General features: G+C 46.1%; 1 pseudogene; it reads left to right on the forward strand.

Moving 5' to 3' along the window:
- Positions 1–264: 264 nt before the first annotated feature.
- On the forward strand, positions 265–7,432 carry LOC147982368 (uncharacterized; annotated as a pseudogene).
- Positions 7,433–25,468: the final 18,036 nt, after the last annotated feature.

Raw genomic sequence — 25,468 nt, forward strand, 5'->3', positions numbered from 1 at the left:
CCTGGCCCCGTCCGGCAGGATCAGCTAGCACGCCAGCCTGGTCCTCCTGACCGTAGACACAGACACAATCCTTTTTTTCCTTTTTTGACATGACAGACACAATCCTTGGCCGCCCTAAGGAAGGAAGATCAGCCGATGATCCGTTCCATCTGTGCGTACGTATATCAGGCCCAAGGAGATGGACGTGCGTACAACTCTTTTCGATCAATCGATCTCTCTCGCAACACAAGTACACAACCCTACACGTACGAGCTCCAAACACTGATGGCGGGTGACGTCCAAGGGCGGTGGCCCGACCTCCCCGGGGACCTCCTACGTGCGATCTACGAGCTGTGCTCCTCGCGGCGGTGCGACCGCGCGCGTTTTGCTGCTGTCTGCACGTCCTGGCGCGCGGTCACGTCATGGCATCCAAAGCCGCCGGCCATCCCGCTGCTGGTCCCGTCGACCAGCAATGGCCAGCGTGACCGGGCGATGCGGGCGTACAGCCCCGAGGAGGGCAGGGTCTTGCACAACCCCCTGCCGTGCTTCCCTAGGGGTTGGCGGATCGTTGGATCCCACGACGACGGATGGGTGGCCGCAGTCCTGGGTCCCCAGGTCGTGCTCGTAAACCTCTTCACGTGCGTCCGAGTGCCGCTCCCTAGGGACTTTGCATGTCGATGTCCCACTACTCAAGAAACCACTAGCAAGATCTTCATCAAAAAAATTGTCTTCTCCAAGAGCCCTTCCTCACAAGTCACAAGGCTGCATCCTCGCCGCGATAACCACGAGATGTGGTATTGCGGTCCATACACTTGGATGTAAGGATGAAGACGGGTGGACCACACAAGGATGCGGCACCGACATATGCCCGAGCCTAGCAGACATTGTTTTCTACAACGACGAGCTCTATGCCCTCATGAGTTTTGGGATGTTATATAGGTTCGTCGTTGGCCGAAATTCCGAAGCTCTAGTGGTCACCTCATTCAATACAGTAACTTTCGACATACATACCCCATCATCGGGCATGGACATGGGATGCTACACTATACCAACTACATAGTGGAGCTGCGCGGCTAGTTGGCTATGGTGGTGCAGGTCAGCCATTACAAGGCTCATATTTTTAGGGTGTTTGAGCTGGCCAACAGTGTCACGGGATGGGCCACACAAATATAAGTGGTCAGACGTGACTAGCTTGGGCGATCACGCGCTATTCCTGCTAAGATGCTGCAAGGCGGTACAGGTTTCTGGCGCGGGCATGCACGGCATCGTGGAAGCAAACCGTATCTGCTACTCCTCTCGCCATGGTGACGTGGTGGACTGTTTAGCTATATTGGATCTCGGTAGCTGCGCCATTTATTATTGGGAAAGTGATGATGTGTGTGACTCGGCAAGGATCATGTCACGTGCATACCATTACCGCTAGAAGGATGAGAACTATAATTATGGTGAGAAGGATGGTGGTAATGGTCATAATACTTGTACTCCCTCCGTCACGGTTTAGAAGGTGTGCTTGAAAATTCTCTGAGACCTAGGTGGTTATTTATTGGTTGTGGGATGGACTAAAAAATAGCATTCACACTACGCATGCATATAGAAATAGTATATCGGAGTATTAATTAGCTAATAGAAATAAATGCAATGCACCCTAAACCTTGTCTATTATGGAAACGCACGCAAATTTAATTGTGTCTTCTAAACTGTGACAGAGGGAGTACCTGAATTTTGCCTCCACAAATTTAACTTCTCTGCTCATGCATATACCAAGTTATTATCTTAGGTACTAGGAATGGCATTTATGTACTTTAGAGTATATTCTCTAACTAATTTTGTGTTTGGGATACTGTTATCATCACTCCAAACAATGTGCCTGCAAAATATAAACTTACCCTATTATAAACAATGTGATGAAGAACGTGGAAAATATAGGAGTAAACATGGAGGTTTTGTCAAAGCTTATATCTTCTTTCAGGCATATCTACACAGATGTAGCAAGTTATAATCTCTGATGGTGATACAAATAGGAGAATTTTTTCTACTTCGCAAGAAAAGAACTAGAGACAACTTTATTCAACTAGCTGGGCGCATATATGCATGTTACCATTAGTAACTTTAGACTACTTTTTTCCGAGACAAAATTATATCGAGCGATGTAGAGCTTGGACCTACATGGAGCTGTAACGACGATGGTTTTAGGGTTTCAACTATGAGGTATTCGGATGCAGAAAAAAAATTGAGGATTGCCCGGTACTTATGATAAAATTTGGCTCCATGACTACGTATATACGTAGGTCCAGAGAGGAAGAATATGAATGACTCACACACGGTTGTTAGTTCAGTCAGCTATTTTTCATGATTTGATTTGATTATATGAGAAATCAACAATGTATAAACTACTAAATTATAAGCAAAAATAAACATACATGTCATTATAAATAACTAAGATACAACATAGTAACTATAGTAGTTATTTGGATAGAAAACCAAGTAAAGAGAATGAATATTACCCCGTATATATGATACTCCCTCCATTCTCTTATACAAGGCAACAAACTCATATTACAGGCACCAAGATAAAATTAATGACTGCTTTGCGAGCCAGATTTTCTTTTTGTTAACCGGTATCATTAATACGTCACATGCATGCAAGGACGAATTGGAAGCAAGTAGCTGAGTGTCATTATGACTACATATATACAAGCATTACACAAGTTGCTAGTACGAGAAAACATCTTTTTTTCTCGATTACTGTTTATGACCTTGTATAGATGCAAATGTATTTTTGATAGTGACCTTGTATAAGAGAATGGAGGGAGTAATAATGTGGTACACACATGCATGTGCAACATTGAGTCACCATCCTTCAGCATATATAACATTTTTTTCCTGTTTTTGCCATTAGCAATATTGTGGAAAAACTTGGTGTTGGACTCCCCTTGCAACAGCCATCTCTAAGAAGATCTCATATGCCAGTACTTTTCTTCCTCTTCATAAATGTGCATCAATTGCTCTTCTACCAATCTTTTTCTGACATATAAATCACCAGTCAAGATACGAGATTCTTTCAATGATTCTAGATTACTAAGTTCTGTCGACAATTCTTTTTCAGCCTGATTGCATCTCCTCTCATAATAGCCCCCTAACCTCTCAAACTTGATTTCATTTTCTTCAACCTGACAAGAAACCTACTCAAATTACGATCACCGTATTAGAAAATCAGGATGATCCAACCAAGAGTTCTGAAATTTGAAATCATTACTGTTGAGTTCAATGCATTCCCTCGTGTCCACAATCAAAGCAATGATCATAGGCAGTTTTGGGGAGTTTCCATTATTCCTGTAAATTGCGTCGATCTAAAATAAAATTGTGTTGCTTCCATGCCGAAAAAAAGTTTGCTTCCATGTGGACTGCAAATAAATATTTTTTTGCGGGAAGAACTTCCAGTCTATTCATTTTCAATCATGGTAGTACAGCGAACACTAGAAATAATAAAAATTACATCCAGATCCGTATACCATCTAGCGACGACTACAAGCACTGAAGTGAGCCGAAGGCGCGCCGCTGTCATCGCCCCTCCCTCGCCGGAGCCGGACAAATCTTGTTGTAGTAGACAGTCGGGAAGTCGTCGTGCTAAGGCCCCGTAGAACCAACGCACCAGAACAGCAACCACCGCGGATGAAGAGTGTAGATCAAAAGGATCCAATCTGAAAACACAAGAACGAAAACGAACGACGAACAGATCCGAACAAATCCATCAAAGACAGATTCGCCGGAGACACAACTCCACACGCCCACCGATGATGTAAGACGCATCACCGAAACAGGGGCTAGGCGGGGAGACCTATATTCCATCTTGAGGGAGCCATCACCGTCTCATCTTCCTGAGCAGGACACAAACCCTAACAAAACTCGAAAAAAGATTTAAAAACGGAGCCCTCCCACCGGCAAGGACCGAGATCCACTCCGCCTCCATGGCCATAGGGCCACCGGAGACGGGATGGACCGGCGCTGGTGCCGGTGGGAGGCAAAAAGCTAGGGTTCTTGGATGCGGCGACTAAATTTGATTGCATGTAAAACGAAATTTGGTTCCATGTTGACTGGAAATAAATTTTCTTCCAGGTCGATCCATGTTGACTGGAAATAATAATGCTTCACACGTTCATGTTACATGCTTCTGACAATTTACAAATGTGCTACCTTCAGGTTGTTGATATTACAATACACCATATGTTCTTATCGCATGCTTCTTACATGATGCATATTTGCATCAATTTTCTTGCCAAAAAATTCCTCAAATACTTCGTACAAGCATTAGTATGTTCATTTGTTCCAGCAGTGCAAGTACGTCTGTATCTGGAAGCATCCGACGACTTGAAACATGGCCACGGGCTGTTCGAAAATGGCAACTGCTCCCCAATTCATCATTGACCCAATCCTTTGACTTCATCACCGACATACCTGGGACCTAGAGGCGAATGGTACTGCATGCCGATCCTGTCAATAACATCCAATTCATTTACAAAAAACAGAAGGACATCAAATAGAGAAAAACAAATCGCAACAAACCCACAGGACCGAACTACACGGCCCAAAGCGAGGGGAGATAACCGGGAAGTGATTGGGTTACAAGCTCGCCAGTCAAATCCCCACCGGATGGGACGGCGCATCGGCGCGGTGGGTCTCAACTCTCAAAGGTTAAGTGAGGAGGGGTAGGTGAGATTTAGAGCATCTTTAGCCGCACGCCCAATAGCCTCCCCCCCTCCCCCCTCTCTCCCCCGGTGATTTTTTAGCGCCGCCGCTAAAAAATCGGCCCAATCGCGTCCTCAGGAGCCTGTTTTTTTTTCCGGTTTGGGCCGAAACTGGCGCCGGCAGATCTAGGCCGAACCCGACGCGCTGGGCGGCGCCCGAGGGCGCCGGGGCAATCGATTTTGGCGCGAAAGAACAGCGAGCCCGCCGAGTCAGCGATCTCCGCCTCGTCGTCCTCACAACGCCTCGGTTTCCCGCGGAAAATCAATGCTAAGGCTGCCGCTGGTCAGCCTTTCATTGATTCCTCACGGGCGACGCGTTGATACGTCTATTTTGCATTATGCTTTTATATCGATATTTATTGCATTATGGGCTATTATTACACATTATGTCACAATACTTATGCCTATTCTCTCTTATTTTGCAAGGTTTACATAAAGAGGGAGAATGCCGGCAGCTGGGATTCTGGGCTGGAAAAGGAGCAAATATTAGAGACCTATTTTGCACAGCTCCAAAAGTCCTAAAACTTCACGGAAGATATTTTCAGAATATATAAAAAATACTGAGCTCAAGAAGTTCACCAGGGGGGCAAACCCTGCCCACGAGGGTGGGGGGCGCGCCCCCTACCTCGTGGGTCCCCTGGTGGCCCTCCGATAACCATCTTCTGCTATATGGAGTCTTTCGATGAGGAAAAAAAATCATAAGCCATCTTTTCGGACGAGACTCCGCCGCCACGAGGCGGTACCTTGGCGGAACCAATCTAGGGCTCTGGCGGAGCTGTCCTGCCGGGGAAACATCCCTCCGGAAAGGGGAAATCATCGCCATCGTCATCACCAACGCTCCTCTCATCGGGAGAGGGCAATCTCCATCAACATCTTCATCAGCACCATCTCCTCTCAAAACTCTAGTTCATCTCTTGTATCCAATTCTTGTCTTCAAGTCTGGGATTGGTACCTGTGGGTTGCTAGTAGTGTTAATTATTCCTTGTAGTTGATGCTAGTTGGTTTAATTGGTGGAAGATCATATGTTCAGATCCTATATGCATATTAATACCCCTCTGATTACGAACATGAATATGCTTTGTGAGTAGTGACGTTTGTTCCTGAGGACATGGGAGAAGTCTTGCTATTAGTAGTCAGGTGAATTTGGTATTCGTTCGATATTTTGATGAGATGTATGTTGTCTCTCCTCTAGTGGTTTTATGTGAACGTCGACTACATGACACTTCATCATTATTTGGGCCTAGAGGAAGGCATTGGAAAGTAATAAGTAGATGATGGGTTGCTAGAGTGACAGAAGCTTAAACCCTAGTTTATGCGTTTGCTTCATAAGGGGCTGATTTAGATCCACATGTTTCATGATATGGTTAGGTTTACCTTAATACTTTTTTTGTAGTTGCGAATGCTTGCAATAGAGGTTAATCATAAGTGGGATGCTTGTCCAAGTAAGGACAGTACCCAAGCACCGGTCCACCCACATACCAAATTATCAAAGTTCAGAACGCGAATCATATGAACGTGATGAAAACTAGCTTGATGATATTCCCATGTGTCCTCGGGAGCGCTTTACATCATATAAGAGTTTGTCCAGGCTTGTCCTTTGCTACAAAAGGGATTGGGCCACCTTGCTTCACTTTATTTACTTTTGTTACTTGTTACTCGTTACAAATTATCCTATCACAAAACTATTTGTTACCTATTATTTCAGTGCTTGCGGAGAATACCTTACTGAAAACCGCTTATCATTTCCTTCTGCTCCTCGTTGGGTTCAACACTCTTACTTAGCGAAAGGACTACGATAGATCCCCTATACTTGTGGGTCATCACGCGTCCCCTCCCGCCACGCGTACACATGCCCCCCCGACCACTATATGCAGCGCCTCCCCTCGCCTGTGGCCGCACCCCGCCCGCAGCCGACGAGCGCTTCCTCTCTCTCCCCTCTCTCCCCGTGCACAGCCGCCGCCGCTGCCGAGTTCTTCCTCCCCTCTCTCCCCGTGCCCAGCCGCGATGATGGGCGAGAGGTTCCCCGGCGATGGGGCGGCGGTCAATGGCTTCGGCTGCCTCTCGCTGCACGAGTGGGAAGCCTACTTGCTGCACGAAGCCAACATTCCGGCGCCTCCCGACATGCGCGCGTTGGGGCGGTGGAAGCTCAGCGCCGGGGGCGTCTCCATCCCCCCGCTGCCCGACGTCACGGCGCGCGCCGACTACTTCAACGATGAGGTCGAGCGCGTTCGGGCGTCGTTGACGGAGGCGCAGCGGGCCCTCCCGCAGTACGCCGCCGGCAACCACGGGGCGTGGGCGGCGTACTTCGAGCTCCGGCAGGTGGAGCGGCTGGCCTCCACCAACAACGCGCCGGTCGTGCGGGGGACGAAGAACAACGACAGCCGCGACCTGTGGTGGGGCGCCCCGACCGCACGCTCCACGCCGTCCTCCAGCACCTCGAGGGCGGCAATGAGCTGCCGTTGATGTACTCTGCCGCCCCGGTCCCGCGCAGGAGCGGCGGCCAATGGATGCCGAGGAGGGTCGGCTCCTCTTCTTCCTCCTCCCACTCCTCCGGGTCGCTGACACTGTTCAGCGTCAAGGCCGAGCCCGCGGAGACGCCGCTCGGCTTCTCCCCGCACCGTTCAACATCAACGAGGGCGGGCACGCCTCCTCCTCGGCTTCTCCCCGCATCGTCAAGCCGAAGACGGAGCCGGGGCTCGCCGCTGTGAAGACGGAGCCAAGGCTCGCCGGCGTGAAGACGGAGTCGGAGCTTGACGACGCGGCGGCCATGAAGTGGGCGCGTGAGGACTAGGAGCGGACGGGGCTGGAGCGCCAGCGCCGCGCCCTAGAGCAGATCGCCTCTCGGCGCCGTGGCCGCGATGAGGGAGACGTCGTCGTTCTCGATGACAGCAACAATGACGCCGCGCCGCCACCGGTCCGCCAAGGCGACCCCGGGCAGGGGTCCAGCAGGGGCGGCTGCGTGAAGGAGGAGAAGGACGACGAGGACAATGGCGGCGGCGCAGACTTCACCGCGCTCAGCGCGTTCTTCGGCCTGTAGTCGCAACCGCCTTTGTTTTTTTTCTTCTAAGTATTTTATCTATGTAAAGAAAAACTATTTCAGTTAGTCGCCGAAGTAATGTCCTGTTTTAACGAATATTTATCCCGTTTGCCGAATTTTAGCCGAATTAATGTTCGAAAAAGTTTAAAACATGTGCCTGGGGCCGACCCTGAGGGCGTCGGTTGGGAACTCAATCGCCCCAGGCCGATTTTAGTGCCGGTTTATCCCCAGGCGGCGATTTTTCGAGCCACCTGAGAGGCCAACGGCTGGAGATGCTCTTATGTGGGAGGAGTTATGGGAGAGGATGTGGCGTGAATCGGGGAGTGCACTCTAGGTTCAATCCATGACATGCGACTGGTCTGACAAAAAGCTTCCATCAGTCGTCTCCTACAAAGTGTTTCCCTTTTCTTTTTGAGACCGCTATGAGTATATGACGGGAGTTGACAGCATGTGGGACATTAATTCAGAACAATGGCAAGCATCTTTGGAGCATTAATTCACATAAGGAAGCATCTTACCTACATATATTGAGTGTATAATGTACTTTTTTTTCAAAAAGGAGGATTAGCATCACCACCACGATGCACACAACCATCTTTATTTATTATTCATTATAGTCTGATAAAATAAATATAAGAATCAACCCGAAGCCCCCTTTTAGGCAAACAAAGTCGCTATACCTACAAGTATACAAATGTGCCATGTCCGCATAACATACACAATCTAATCCAGAGGCCTTAAGACCATCCGGTCTAGGCGTCCCATAAGTGCACCACCTACGCACGCTCAAGGATCCACCGCCGCCATCATGTCTTCAGGACGAATGACGGCATAGATTTTGCCACTCTCATCTATCGTTGATGTCACAACGACACCAGACAGTGCCACCAGTCTACGCGCGTCGATTAATCCGCGTCTAACTCTGAGACTCCATTGATCCACGGCTCTAATGACCCACCGTCTTCAATGCGGTTGATGTAACACCGATCCACCTGTTGCCCTCTCCAATGAACCACTGCTCCAAGATGATGCCCCCAGGAGGGAGAACGACACCAAAGTCTCAGTCATCATCCGATCCGGAAGACCTAGATCTAGGGTTTTCCCGGAACAGCTACCACCTGGAGGAAGAGGGGCACGCCATCTGCATTTGCCGACACACCCAAGCGGTACCCACCACCACATAGCTCACACCACAACGCCTTCAAGAAGGACACGATGCCAAGAGCGCCGTCGCTTCGCTAGGGTTTTCACCCTAGAGACCGTGAGGTGGCAAAAGGTAGGGCGGACCCGAACGACGTCTCCAAAAAGAAAAATGGCACCCTCAGGTGTCGTCGCCGTCGCGGCCGACATGAGCCGACCTAGGAATTATCCCAATCCGGATCCCCACCTCCCACTACGTCTCAACCCGGGACCGGCTAGCAGCACGGCAATGTACGGTAAGACGAAATGCACACAATGTGGGTTGGAGGAAGAATAAGCTCGGCGTCATTGGATGTCGGGGCAGCAAGCCGCGGCACCAACCCACCGGTGAATCATCGGCCATCCGGTCTGATCCCCGGCAGGTGCTCCAGCAGCCGTCACATAACTGTACAAATGCATTAAGCATATACATGATCCTATTCCTACAACTAGGTTAACCGTAATAAGTCACAAGAGGGGATTACCCTACCTGTTTCCAACTCAATGATACAATATAACATTTATCATGTACAACTACAAGAACAAGATTAGATAATTAATTGCTTGCATGTGTGTACCCCATGGAACATACCTATACCTCCCCAAAAAAAGAAAATTACATAATTTTAAGAATAGGGATATTACCCCCTTTTAACATAAGATGGAGATTACATAATTTTAAAAACCCTAAAAGTTTGAACTTTGCAGTAGCCGACCCACGAGGAGAACTCCGTGGCCATCGCTAGCTTGCCGCGTAGCTAGAAGATGTATTTTTGGGAGGACGGAAACATGCCCACATACAAGTTCCTTATCGTTTCAATACGAACTCCATTTTCGTTCGTGCTAACGTTGAACCTGAACAATTCACCCGACATAAGGGCATAGCCGCATAGATCATGCCATGGCAAAGGGTGATGTTCGTGATCTCCTCATATCCAGAAGCGCCACATCCTCTTGTCGTTCAACCACGATTCGGACTGCCAATTCTGCATACCGCTATCTTGCATCTTGTGGTTATCGCAGCCAGGATGCATTCACTTGAGGATGGCTCCTCCGAGAAGATGATTTTTTCGGACGGAGACAAGATTGGCTCTCTGATTGAATGCCAAGCGTTTGGTTGGGCATTTACATCCAACTAGAAGAACGCCCGTGCGTTGCAACGGGGTCACATTAACTTTAAGAGTTCAATATTAATATACTCATACATATCAAGTGACATTGACGACCTTTTTTACCATCAAATTCTCACACACACTCTCTCTCCCTCCCTCTTCCTCACTCTCTCTCCCCCTCTCCCCTCTCTCTCTAACACACACACATATCCATCTTATTGGATAAGCGACCATAATCCATCTATTTCACACACACACACGTTAGTGCATAACAATATGGATTATGTGTATTATATTTGCCGCCACAGCTGAGGAAATTAATTTCATGTAAATGGGTCAGCCATAGCTCCAAGAATACGTGGAGGAGGTGGCACGGGTCGGCATCGACGCCGTCCGGCACACGCCACGAGCCCGCTTCCAAGTGCGTCTGCGCGCCGGCCACCCACGCCGGATCCTTCAAGTGCCGCTTCCACCGCACCAACTCCCAGGGCTAGGGAAGCCGCCCTACTTCGCCCCCTTCACGGCCGCGGCCAACGCGGTGCCGCGGCACCCGGCCTCGCCGTCCTCGTCCCCCGGCACCGTCGCGACCCAGTGACGCAGCCCAAGCATCGGCCTCGAGAATCAAGAACGCTCGACAACGGAGAGGGAAGGGAAGATCATATACATGTCATAAGAAAGGGAGTTTATTTACTGCTCCCTCGATGTATTGTTTCCTTTGTTTGGAGATTGATTACCATCCGTGAGTTAAGGTAAGGTTAATGTGATTGAGCGACTTTTCTGAAAATCAATTATTTGTTTTCTAATTAATGTGATTGAGTGATTTCAGGTAAGGTTAATTAATTTAGATTTGATCTTTAGAGATTGTTCGTGATTGATTCTACATTACCAAATAACTTGCGCCAGTATGGAAAGTTCTGATCTTTTCAGATTTCTTTCATTGTGTGAGAGGGTGATGCGAAAATAAACCGATGAAGTGGGAGGAGGGGACGAAAAAAATATACAAAAAAAACCAGCAAAGGTGGGAGGAGGTACCAAAAAAAATCATAGGAGGTGGGACGAATGACATAATTAGTAAACAATTTCAGCGACAAAAGGATAAACAAATTGGATTTTTAAAACAAAACCTGCACCTGCACAAGTGGCTCACTCTTCACTTTTTGACAAAAAACTTCCGAATAGCAATCTTGGTGAGTGATCTCGACCGGGTTCGATCGGCATGGCGTGTCGTTCCTCCAGGAGTGGGTGCTGAGAGGAAGGATGGCGAACCTCCATTGTCAATCGGCCGGAGCTGCATCATCATTTGGATCAGAGCATGGACGAAATCGAGATGGTAGAGGTTGAGGAATTTGTAGGACGTGAGGGTTTAGGGTGGGCATCACGAGAACTCACCCATATCTTGGGAGACGGCAGACCCGAGGTGCAGTCGTGTTCGTGCTTCAGGGGCTGCCACGTGCTGCCCTCGCCGCCATCGCCTGTCGATGCCACTTCAGCGCCACGAGCATGGGACTGAGGGACGAAGGGAAGAGAAGGGAAGGAAGCGAGCTAATGACGTACCTATGTTTGGTATGCAATACCCTCCATTAAGAGTAGATATTTTCTTAAAATCGGTTATTTTGTTTCCTAATTAATGTGATTGAGCAATTTAAGGTAAGGTTAATTAATTTAGATTTGATATTTAGAGATTGATCGTGATTGATTCTTTCACATAAAGACATTACTAAAAATAACTTGCACCAGCATGGAAAGTTATGATCCGTTAAGATTTTTTTCGTCGTGTGAGAGGGTGACGCGAAACTAAACCGGTGGGGTGGGGAGGGACGAAAAAAAACCAGCGAAATAAAATGGTTGAAAGTGGTGGGACGAAAATAAACCGTACGAGGCTACCAACTGCTCCATTAGAAGTAGAGATAACGACGGGAGTTTGGGCGTGTGCGGGACTCGATCGCGGGGTTTTTCTTGGTTTTTCACGGCTGAGGGGGAGGTGGGAGGAAGTATCAAAGAATTATCAAAAAAGACCGGGTGAGATGGGACGAAAATAAAATCCAGAACGCGACCTACCAACTGAGACATTAGAAGTAGAGATGATGCTTTGTTTGGCGGAGAGCTCCACCTGATCACCGGAGAAGAGATTCATGATGATGACATGAGTGCCGGTTACAGCAGCGATGCAGCCACCGTCGTGGGGTCCGACCAGTCGCTTGCCCCACGGCAACCCCCCGAGCAGGGAGCTTAGGGCCCTACCATCCTCGACAGGCCCTGATCCTCGAGGCTGTATGCTCGCCCCTCCAGGTCGCGCTTGGCATCGCCCGTCCATGGTAGCAGGAGGGGGAGAGCTGGCAGCGCCGGGTGCAGCGTGTACGCTCATACGGACGGCGGCGAAGCGTGTACGCTCATACGGAGATGAGACGCAGCCACGGTCGTAGATCTTGCAGAGGAGGTCCTCGGGGAGCTCGGACCACCACCGCCGGCCGCCGCTGCCACATGCCAATGATAGGTCCCCGATCGCTTACGTCGAAGACAGTGGACTGGATCGGATCGTAATGGATTAGCACGATCAAACTCCATCGGATGCGCACGATCAAAACCTTTTATATATAGATACATCAAAAGGGAAGGTCGTACGTGCACCGGACGCTCTGGTCACCGGGACGCGCACGTAGGTACGACACGTACATGCAGCTCCAGTTTTAATTTGTAGCTTGACCAATGGTTTCAGAAAAGTAGAAAAAAGGTAGTATTCTATTCTTTTTTACTGGATTTATTTCTACTTGATTATTATACTACTAGTTCTTTTTGACGGAATTATACTACTAGTTTTAATTAACTTTAGGAGTAGCAAAAGATACTCGGTGATATACAGCATCTTTTTATATATCCTATGAGTAGAATTTTGCAGATGTACAAAGTCATTCTAGTATAACATCCGTACAATTTTGCCGCTTTCTTTCATTGTCCCCTTTCTCCCTCTCCCTCTTTCTCTCTCTCACACACACACACATGCATGTTCTTCGTCTCTTCTGAACCTCTTTATTCTGCTCCACATCTCCTTTGTCGGGGCGCCATCGTCTATCTACTAGCTGCCATACTTTTTTTTTGCGGAAAAATCTTCTGATCTATTCATCAAATATTATGACAATACAAAGAGCACAAGAAGCAATAAAATTACATCCTTTTCCGTAGACCACCTAGCGACGATTATAAGCAGTAGAACCAGCCAATGGCGAGCCGACGTTATCGCCCCTCATTCATCGGAGCCGGGTAAACCTTCTTTAGTAGATAGTCGGTAAGTCGTTGTGCTAAGGGCTCAAAACACTAGCGCTTCAAAACAGCAACCATTGACGATGAAGAGAAGTGTAGATCAGAAGAATTAAATATGTAGACACATATGTAAACAAACAAAGACATGATTCAAGCAGATCTACCAAAAAAAGCTTAGCAAGCGGACGACCTTGACACTATTTTCTATATAATGTTCATGTTTGCCATGGTAGGACAAATACGAGCATGGTAAACAAGGCAATACTACAAATCTGGTAGTAATAAGAAGACGGAAAGTATAGGGCAGCCAGCTGCTGCAAGGTGCAGGCTTGGCTTTTGCCACCGACTGGTTCGCCAAGGTCGTCAGCATATATTATTATGGGTTTGTCTAGAACACATCTAGATGTGACATAATTATGTCACATCTAAGATGATGTCATCCTATTTGTGGCTTTCCTGATCTATCCGTTTGTTCTCTCCTCAATGGTCTGTCACCCGCGCTTCCTCCCTTCGTGCCTCGTCACTCCAAAGGTTGGGCCTTGTTTGTTTGTTTGATTTCTTTTTTGTTTGTTTATTTTGTGAGGTGCCCCGCGCCGTGGGCCGTGTGACGCGCAAGGAACCTTCGGCTGAGCCGGCCACACAAATTCCACACGATGGTCGACAGTGCAACGCTGGAAAAGTCAAAAAAACAAGAGCGGCCGCACGGATTCAATACAAAAACCTCTTACTGTCACACACACGCTGTTAGGCGCTCATGTATCTAATCACCGTGAATATCTGAATACCTATCTCAAGCGGCCGATCGAAACAGTTTTAGAACTTCGCCAACATTTCTTCAAATTTTTCAGTTGTAATCGAGAAAAATAGTTGTCGAGAACATTTTTTGCTATTGAAAATAATGTTTTGGAATATAAGAACATTATTTTCAAACTTCCGAACATTTTCTGAAAACATGAACATTTTTTGAAAATGCACTCTTTTCTTAAAAAGTTGAACTTTTTTAGAAAAGTACACACACCCCTAGTTACGAGTCAATGGTCGGCTTGCAACTAGGGACCCTTGACAAACACAAAAACCCCTAGTTGCGAGTCGATGGTCGGCTTGCAGCTGCGGGCCAGGCACACACCCTTAGTTACAAGTCGATGGTCGACATGCAACTGGGGACCCTCGACAAACACACACACACACACACTCCTACATGAAATTGGGGACACCTGCAAACACATACACCCCTAGTTGCGAGTCGATAGTCGGCTTGCAGCTAGGGGCCAAGGACACACGCTTAGTTGCGAGTCGATGATCGACTGGGGACCCTCGACACACACACACACACACACACACACACACACACACACACTCCTAGCTATGATTCAATGGCGGACATGCAACTGGGGACCCTCCACACACACACACACACACACACACACACACTCCTAGCTATGATTCAATGGCGGACATGCAATTGTGTACACTTGACAAACACATACACCGCTAGTTGCGAGTCAATGGTCGGCTTGCAATAGGGGGCCAGGCACACACCCTTAGTTGCGAGTCGATGGTCGACATGCAACTAAGGACCCTCGACAAACACACACACACACACACACACACTCCTAGCTGTGATTCAATGGTGGACATGGAATTGGGGACACTTGATAAACACATACACCCCTAGTTGCGAGTCGATGGTCAGCTTGCAACTTGGGACTCTCAACACACACACACACACACACACACACACACACACACACACACTTAGTTGTGAGTCGATGGTCAGCTTGCAACTGGGGCCACGACAAAACACTCACACCCTTAGTTGTTGTGTCAATGGTCGGCTTGCAAATGAGGGCCCCTCGACAAACACAAGCACCCTTAGTTGCAAGTCGATAGTTGACATGCAATTGGAGACCCTAGACAAGCACACACACACTCCTAGTTGCGAGTCGATGGTGGACATGCAGTTGTGGACCCTCGACAAACACATACACCTCTAGTTGCGAGTCGATGGTCGACTTGCAACTAGGGACCCTCAACAAACACACACCCCCTAGTCGCGAGTTGATAATCAGCATGCAACTGCGGGCCCAAACAAACACAAACACACACACACACACACACACACACATAGTTGCGAGTCGATGGTTGACATGCAACTGCGGGCCCAAACAAACACAAACACACACACACACCCTTAGTTGCGAGTCGATGGCCAGCTTGCAACTGGTGGGCCAAACAAACGCACACCCCCACTTGGTTGCAAGTCGATGGTTGACATGCAACTGGGGGGCCCAACAAACACACACACCCTTAGTTGCGAGTCGATGGTTGACTTGCAACTGGACCCATAGAAAGACACTCCTCTCCCCTCCCCCCAATTGCGAGTCAATGGTTGGCTTGCAATTGGGAGCCCTCGACAAAAATACACACCCTTAGTTGCGAGGCGATGGTTGACATGCAACAAGGGACCTCGGTAAACACACAAATACATCTAGTTGCGAGTCAATGGTCGGCTTGCAACTGGGGCCGTGACAAACATACACACCCCCTAGTTGCGAGTCGATTGTCAGCTTGCAACTGGGGGCCCAAACAAACACCCCCCATAGTTGCGAGTTGATGGTCGACTTGCAACTGGGAACCCTCGACAAACACACACATCCCCTAGTTGTGAGTCGACTGTTGGCTTGCAACGGGGGACCCTCGACACACACACACACACACACCCTAGTTGCGAGTCGATGGTCAACATGCAACTGCGGACCCTCGACAAACACACACTACCCTAGTTTCGAGTCGATGGTCAATATGCAACTGGGGATCCTCGACAAACACAAATACCCCCTAGTTGCGAGTCGGTGATTGACTTGCATCTGGGACCAAAAAATCAGCCCCTGGTTGCTAGTCGATGTTGGACTTGCATCTGAGGCGAAAAAAAATCTAACCGAGTTGCAAGTTGAGGTTGGACTTGCAACTGACACCAAATTTTTTTTAGCTCAGTTCCGATACAAAGGAAACATCAAGATTGGTTGCGAGTCGAAGGTGAACTTGCAACTGAAGAAAAAAAAGGTTGGGTACAGTTGTGAATTAACACTGGACTTGCAACTAAGGCAAAAAAAATGATTGGTCCAGTTGCAAATTGAGGGTGAACCTGTAACCAAGGCAAAAACAACAAAAAACGGCCGCACATAAGAGTTGTTGAACTAATGGAAAACAAAGAGAAAAATACAAGGAGGCAAAGCAGCCGCAGAATGAAAATGATAAAAGAGGCAGCAAGCAAAGCACCATGTCTATTTCGCTCTACAAAGCAGGCAAATAACAAACGAGAAAAAAATACCATCAAAACTGATCAGGAAAAAACAAAAAATGGACCTAACAAAAATGGTCGACAATGGGACATCGCAATGACTCGGGACACGCGCAACAAAACAAAGTGGGATCAAATTTGGACCCAAAAAATACAACAAATAGACCAGACATAACACAACTTAGATGAGACATTGTTAAAGTGTTCAAATATTTTTAAAATGTTGATGAATTTACAAAATTAAAAAAATCATTCACAAATATTGCATGTACTTTAATAAGTGTCCGCGCACTTCAAAAAGTGTTCACGTACTAAAAATATCACAAATTGGGAAATGGAAAAAATAAAAATAAAAAGGAGAAGAAATTGAATTACAAAAAATATCATAAATTTCAAATTAAAAAAACAAAAACAAAAAAGCAAAAAAAAAGAAGAATAAACACAATGAGAAACTAGAGAAGAAGGCTCAAGGAGAATATGTATGAAAGCTTAACTCTTTGGGTTTTTTTTTTGAGAATCAACTCTTTGAATTCTACATCCATATCATACACATGCTTGAAAAAAATTACTTGGAGCCCATATGAAATAACCGCCCCATTCCACACCAGCAGGCACGTACAACAGGAAAACTGCCACCGGCCTGACACAAACAAAGCGACTCGTTCCCAGCGCGAGGGACACTGCGACACGGGACAAAAAGAACAGTTTGCACGAATCCTACAGCCTTGATCATACGATAGGCAAGTTAGATGTGACATAAGTAAAAATCATCTAGATATGAATTAGCCAAACTATATTATTATTAGGGTCTGTCTAGGACACATCTAGATGTGACATAATTATGTCACATCTAAGTTGATGTCCACTTTATTTGTGGTCTTTTTTTGTCCTTGTTTTTTTTGTTTCTTGTTGATGCATTATATATATATATTTGTGGGAGCTTAAATGTGACATCCTTAAAAAACATCTAGATGTGAATTAGACAAATTGTTATTATTATTTTGTGCTAAGGTCAGCATAGATGAGCCTGTCCTAAAGAACCAATCAATAGGAGTTGTAGCAACAATAGCGCACGAGGAAGCGAGTTTTATGGGTGCTGACTAGGGCTGCAAACGAGTCGAGTTTGAGCGAGTTGGAGTTGGCTCAACTCAACTCATATGAAAATTCGAGCGAGCTCAAACTGAGTGAAGCTCATGATCGAGTTGTAGAACATGACTCGTGCTCAGCTTGTAACGATCTCGAGCTAGTCTCGAGCTAAATGAGATGATAAAAATTATAAATCTACGGATGAAAAACAAAAAAATTAAGGTGAATATGCTGGGAACCTTTGCCCAAAATATAGGATATTTAACACATGGTCGACCATGTGCCATAATTAGACCTAAATCTTCTTTGTACTTAATTAAGTTTCCATGTTCATTGGTAAATAAAATGGAAACAAATTATGGACAACATATATGGTAATAAATTATCTTATTTCCATTTAATATATGGCATGATCATTTAACATAATAATATTCTGTCGACCTATCGAGCGAGCCAACATTGGATCAAGATCGGCTCGTTTCTCGGTCGAGCTACATAAAGTGTTCAAAGTCAACTTGTTTCTTTTTGAGTCGATCTCGAGTCGAGTCAAAAAACGAGTCGATCTCGAGTGGCTCACGAGCCTCGAGGTTTTCTTGCAGCCCTAGTGCTGACGAACCGAGGTTCTGTTGATCCACAAACGTGGTTCTATTATCACCAAGAAGATCACGAGCTCTCCGAGGTAATTGTATAACGGCATAGGATCCTTGGAATTTCTATTTATAATAGGGACTGTCTATTTGACATTTGACTGATTTTCAATTAGACATCATTCAAATTCCTGCACCAATAAAAAGATGACACGTGTCTATCCACAGAACACCCTGACAAACAGAAATGAGTGCATGCCAAAAACGAAAAAACGGGTCAGGCTAAACCTGACCCGGTTCGCCAGGGCAACTAATCACGGCCAAGGTCCTGGAATTGCAGTGTATTCACGTGCAACATACAATGGTAAAAACATATGATTTACACTGTACAAATGCACATAATTACATTGTTTACACTGAAATTCTTAACAATGATCCAATGTAAATAAGGGGTAATTTTCAGAAAACCTGGAATTACAGTGGATAAATGCATGAAAATACAGTGTAAAACACAAAAGGCCCTGGAAATTACAATGTACTTATGTGCAGTGGTACTGCTGATTACAAATATTTTAATTTTGCTGTTTACAGTCTTATTGACATTGCTCAATTTACACAAATTGCAGACCATAGCGACAAACAGACTGACAATCCTTGAAGATGTGCAGGTACTTTGGACTAGGGCCGAGGCTAGAGTTGGGGCAAAGAAAAGTGAAGAAAGCAACAATCATGAAACATATGAAGACATCCTCATCAGGCAACTGGAGATCAACATCCGCTTCTTGACGAAAAAGGACACATGTGTAATGCTGGTATGATTGAAATGGGATAGGATAAAGTCACGACCAGACTCAGGGTCACAAACAAGTGGCTCACCATCTACTGGAAGGTCAAGGATATCATCATACTTAGTGAGGGGGATAAACTTCCTTTTTAACTGGAACTCAGAAGCGAGAACATCGAACCTTAGATGCAAGCCACTTAACAAGCCTAAGTGGGACCTCAGTACTCACAAACCTAAGAAGACAATGCATGCCGCAATTCTCAATGACACCCTTATACCTAGGACACAAACCATCAACAACACCTGAGAAGAATTTCCCAGAATATCTAGTGAAGGTTGAACAACGGGGAAATCAGAAGATCGTTTCTGCCTCTACAAAAAACAAAAAGGAGAAACACATTAAACCTATAGCACTACAAAAACCAGTGAGAACCCATGAGTTGGGTAACCAAAAAAAGGATATCAAAAATAAAAGTAAAAAAGAGGCTAACCACATTCCTTCTCCCAGCACAGGATAACTTCCTCTTCAGGTGTTTTACTTCCTGAAAAAAAACACAAGAATCAATCACAACTAGAAAAATAGCACAGAAAGATTTATATAGTACGACACGTAAAAATCAGAACCGGAAAAGAACTGGAATACATACATGGTTCGTATAGAACTGGAATAGAGCTTTGTCAAGTCCTCCATCATCACTCGTAGCCTCCCGAAAAGATAATAAACAACACAAAAAATTTAAAAACTGAAAAGAGGAGAATAAAGGAGAATAAAGGAGAAAATAAAGCTAAGGAATAAAGACATAAATACCTACCAAAGACATAACATTAGCACCATCTTCCGCAAAGTCATTGGGCACGAAGGGATCTTGCAAAAAATCAGCACTCTCAATAGAAGAAGCATCCGGAACATCCTTGTGAGAGACTTTCCATAGCCTCCCCATAGATAATGAAGTTGAAAATTATAGAGGACTAAACTATTAATACTGATCCAAATTAGACCATCAAGGCAGGAAGTAGAAAAACTGGAGCAACTTACACTATACTAGTGACCAAAATTACAGAGTAATCAACGCAGTCAGCAATTACACTAAAAATAATTGAAACAAATTACACACGAGGATTACAGTTGTAATATTGGTGCCGATTACACTATAGAACTTACGCAAATTACACTGAAAAGACTGGAAAATTACATTGTAATACTAACCTAACTTACAGAGTAATCAATGCATCAATTACACTGAAACACTATGGGAAATTACACTGTAATACTGGTGCAGATTACACTGTAGAACTTATACAAATTACACTGAAAAAGACTATGGAAAATTACATTGTAATTCTAATCCAACTTACAGAGTAATCAATGCATCAAATTACACTCAAAGACTATGGAAAATTACAGTGTAAATGGTGGTGCAAATTACACTATAGAACATATGCAAATTACACTGAAAGACTATGGAAAATGACACTGTAATACTAATCCAACTTACAAAGTAATCAATGCATCAATTACACTGAAAGACTACGGAAAATTACACTGTAATACTGGTGCAAATTACACTATATAACTTATGCAAATTACACTGAAAGACTATGGAAAATTACACTGTAATACTAATCCAACTTACAGAGTAATTTGCATCAATTACACTGAAATACTATGGGAAATTATACTTTAATACTGGTGCAAATTACACTATAGAACTAATGCAAATTAGATAGTAACATCAAGGCAGGAATTACAAAAAAACTTGAAGCAAATTACAATATACTGCCGATCAAAATTACAGAGTAATCAGGGCAGTAATTACACTGAAGAACTGAAACAAAATACACACATTACTTACACTAAAATACTGATCCAACTTACACTATAAAATTCAGGCAAATTACACTAAAGGAATATGGAAAATTACACCGTAATACTGGTCCAAATTACACTGAAGGGGCATTACATACCAAATAAGTCTGGATGCAAAATTACAGTAAAAAACTGAGGAGATTACACTATAATACTGATGAAAATTACAGAGTAATCAAAAAAGGGCATGAATTACATTGCAAATGCTGATACAATTTACACCCAGAAACTGTGGGACTTACACTATAAATACTGATGCAAATTACATAACACAACTGACATATTAGACTGTAATTTAGAGATGCAGATAACATTACAGTAAAATTCAGAAAACATTAGAGATACATTAGATTGTAGTTCTGGCACATTACAATGTACTTCAGAGATAATTTACATAATAACAACTTGCTGGATTACAAGTGAAATTCAGACACACATTACAGAGTAATTTCAGATATACATCATAACACAACTGGGGGCATTGCAATGAAATTCAGAGACACAATACAGACTAAAAAAACAAAAGTAGAATTAGTTGAACTACATTGTAGATCAGAGTTACAAATACAGAGTAAATTTAGAGCTAGTCCAATGCTACTGGACCAATGATACCAACACACCAAAGCCAGCTGTAAATTCAGAGCTAGTCCAATGCTACTGGACCAAACAATCAACAAGAAAAAGGAATCCTCATGCAATCAACACTGAAACTATTGGCAAAAACACTGAAAAGCATGAGGTTGCAGTGAAGCTACACATGACAAGGTACAATGAAGCTATAGGGCAGCTAATAGGGTTAAAAATTGCAGAGCAGAACTGCATACAGTACTAGGTAAATCTCAGTGTAACATACACTCCTATTAAGGGGGAACACTGAAAAAAGAAACATAAAATTCAGGTAGGTACAAAGAAGGGAACGTCGAAACAGAGAAATTCACTAACCAGCGGGATAAAACAACATCATGGAACAAAAACATGACTAAAATCAGGGGCTACAACTACAACTACAACTACAACCCAATATAGAACAATTAGAACTCGATCTTCAGAAGTCAAGCCACGGGATCCACCGCTGAAAACTAACGCCTATACGCCCACCTACACATCAAGAGCAGAGAACTTACATCTACGCGTACATCCACATCAACAGCAGAACACTGCCCAGGGAAATGGCCTACGGAATCCAAACCGGGCGGGATTTGGCCTACGTCCACAACAAAAAACACAAGACCATGGCATGGAGGACTATGGCGCGCTGCAAGCTCCTACAAAAACTCAGGCGCACAACCATGGTGGACTAGAACACCACGGCAACAACATGCACCTCGATGCGGATAATAAAAAATCACCTACCGCTGATCCACAGAACCAAAAATCACCCAGATTTGGAACTACACAACCACGAGAGCACGGGCAAAACACGAGAGACAAGGACAACCAACCAGGGCAGCCGGGGCACGAAGAAGAAAAGGAGAAGAAATCAAAATCCTATGATGTGTGAGTTCGGAATCGCCATGAACAGACGGAATCGCCTCCCCTCTCCTCTGCCACTCGAGCTCTCTCTAATCTATATCTGCCTTATCGAAATGAGAAAGGGGAACGACACCCCGCTCCTAAATTCAAAGATGACAAAAACCTACAACAGTGCCCGGCCGGGGCAGAGCGGGGCTGAGGAAAACGGGCTGAAGCAAAAAATCGCGCCCGGTAAAAAAACCAACCCGGAAACTAGCACAAAGCCAACATGACCGAGCGTGAATCTCAGCGCGAGATCGAGGGGCCAACAATTTGAATGAAAGCGAATTGAAAATCAGTCAGCTGAAAAATAGCAAAACCGTTATAATAGTAGTACTTGTTACAAAATGAGTGTTCTTACATTTTTGTAAGAATTTATTAGGGACCACCGTAGACCCGCCAGCATAATTTCTTGCAATGCAACCTGGACTTGCGAGTGCTTCACAGACAAGACGACTCGGTGCACATATGATAAAATTTGACTCCATGACCACGTATATATGTAGGTCCACGCGCGCACACACACAGTCAGCTATTTTTCATGATTTGATTTGATTAGACGAGAAATCAACAATGTATAGACTATTAAATTATAAGAAAAATAAACTTACATGTCATTATAAATATCTTAAAATAAAACATAACTATAGTAGTTCTTTGGATAGAAAACCAAGTAAAGAGAATGAATCTTACCCCTATATATGATAATAATGTGGTACACGCATGCATGTGCAAACCAGCTAAAAGTGCGGAGGGAGAACCCACGTACAACTATTATGCCAACTGGTGTCTTCCTTCTCATTGTAATTGCATCCGTAATCCTTCTCGCGGTAATAGTATCCCTGTGACATAATCCTATTAGGGCGTTGCACGTCATCGCTTACCGAGCAATACACGGCACAACTACCCAAATCCAACATAGGTAAATGGTTTGCATAGCTTTCGGGCCGGGTGTAGTAGATACGGTTAGCTTCCACAACACCGTCTGCGACCCCTGTTGATGACACATGTGTCGCCTTGCAGCATCCTGGCCCTAGAAACAAGGCATGATCGCCCAGACACGTCACCTCTACCCATGTGTAGTATGACCTGGTAATGATGTCCCAATAGACAGCGAGCTCGAACACCCTAAAAGTTGGAGCACTGCAAATGCTGAGGATTTCCACTGCTATAGCGAGTTTGCCACGCAGCTCGAAGATGTATTTGGCATTGCCACAGTAGATGGGTCTTTCGGCGGTCAGTTGTTTGAACAAGGTGATCGCGGAAGCGCCGTCCTTGTTTCGGCCAATGGCGAACCTGTATAAATATTGATCACACGATAGGCCATAGAGCTCTCCGTTGTAGAAGGTGATGTCTACAAGGTTGGGAATTTCGTGTGTGCCACATCCTTGCGTGCTCCACCCACTGTCGTCCTTGCCGTCAAGCCCGCATAGCACTATTTTACACCTCTTTGTTATTGCGGCCATGATGCAGCCTTTTGTGACAGGTTCCTCCGAGAAGACGACTTTGTCGAGGGAGATTTTGTCGGTCATTCCTAGGACGGTTGGGCATTTACATGTAAGGTCCCTTTGCATCAACCGGGCACCGGTGAAGAGATTGACAACCTCGACATGGGAGCCACTGGTGGCGGCAACCCAACCGCCGTCGTGGCACCCCACGATTCTCTTGCCATACGGGAAGTATGGCAGCGGGGCACGCAGGACCCTGCCATCCTCGAGGCTGTATGCCCGCGCCATCCGGTCGCGCCGGTCGATGCCCGTCGACGGGAGGAGCAGTGGGAGAGCAGGTAGCGGGGTGCGCCATTCCAACGCGGCGGCCTGCCATGACGTGCAGACGGCGGCGAAGCGCGCACGATCGTACGGCGAGGAGCAGCGGCGGTAGATCGCCTCGAGGAGGTCGCGGGGGAGCCCTTCGGCGCCGGCCATCGTAAGATAGATCGTCGTTTGTTACTTGTTAGCAGAGGCCTCGACCAGGTTGACGATGTGCTCACGCCTAGCTCCGAACGATTTCCGGCGAAGCTGAAGGCACCTACGCTAGCTGACCAAAACAATACGCGAGTTTGAGCGAAATACGCGCGTGGTGCACCTATGTTTTTATTGCTTTCATGACCTGTTACAAGCCGGACACGGACAGGTCTCATAATTCCAACAAAACATACGTGGATTTTTGTTGTGTCTTCGTACAGCAGCGTGTACGTCTCGCGCCCGACACGTATACGATCTCCTATACTGCTAATTACAAAAAAAAACGAAAAACAGATCTTTTCCTACCGGGCATCAGATCTCTTTTCCTAGCTACTCGGGCAATTACGATCTTTTCCTGCCCGTACGCAGATGGCCGTCGTCGGCGACGAACAGGAAACGAAGCGCACGCGCGCAGGCGCCGTGACGTCGACCGTGCAGCAGCAGTGCTGGTCGGCGACGTTTCCTGATGATCTCCTCGCGGCCGTCTACCGCATGATCACCTCCCCGTGGGGCCGCATGCGCTTCGCCGCCGTCTGCCGATCATGGCACGCCGCCGCGCGCACCGTCGGTCCTCTACCGGCGCTCCCGTGGCTGCTCCTCTCGCCTCGTGGCGGCAACAGGAAGAAGGCCATGTACTGCCCCGAGGATGGCGTGGTCGTGCAGTTCCAGGGCCCGATCGAGGCCGTGGGAAGGTGGGTTATCGGCGGCCACGACGGCGGCTGGATCGCGTTGCCTGTACCAGGCCAGGTCAGACTCAGGATCGTGAATCTCTTCTCTGGCGCTGAGGTGCTGCTCCCCGAGAAGAAGGGCACGATGGTCTGCCCTAGCCAGCACCATGGATCCGGGCTGACCGTCCCCCGGAGTGTAGTCTTCTCCCAGCCGCCCACCTCGCCGGAATCCATACTTGCCGCCATAACATACAAGTGTGGCATCGCGCTCTGCAAACTTGGCTCCCCGAACAGCGGGTGGACGGTACAAGGATGTCCTAGTAAGGGAGAGCTTATCAACATCGTGTTCTGCAACGGCGAGCTCTATGGCCTACGCTGCAAATATGGCC

Source organism: Triticum urartu, chromosome 3A, assembly GCF_056163025.1.
Source record: "Triticum urartu cultivar PI428250 chromosome 3A, HENAU_Tu73, whole genome shotgun sequence".
Lineage (NCBI taxonomy): Eukaryota > Viridiplantae > Streptophyta > Magnoliopsida > Poales > Poaceae > Triticum > Triticum urartu.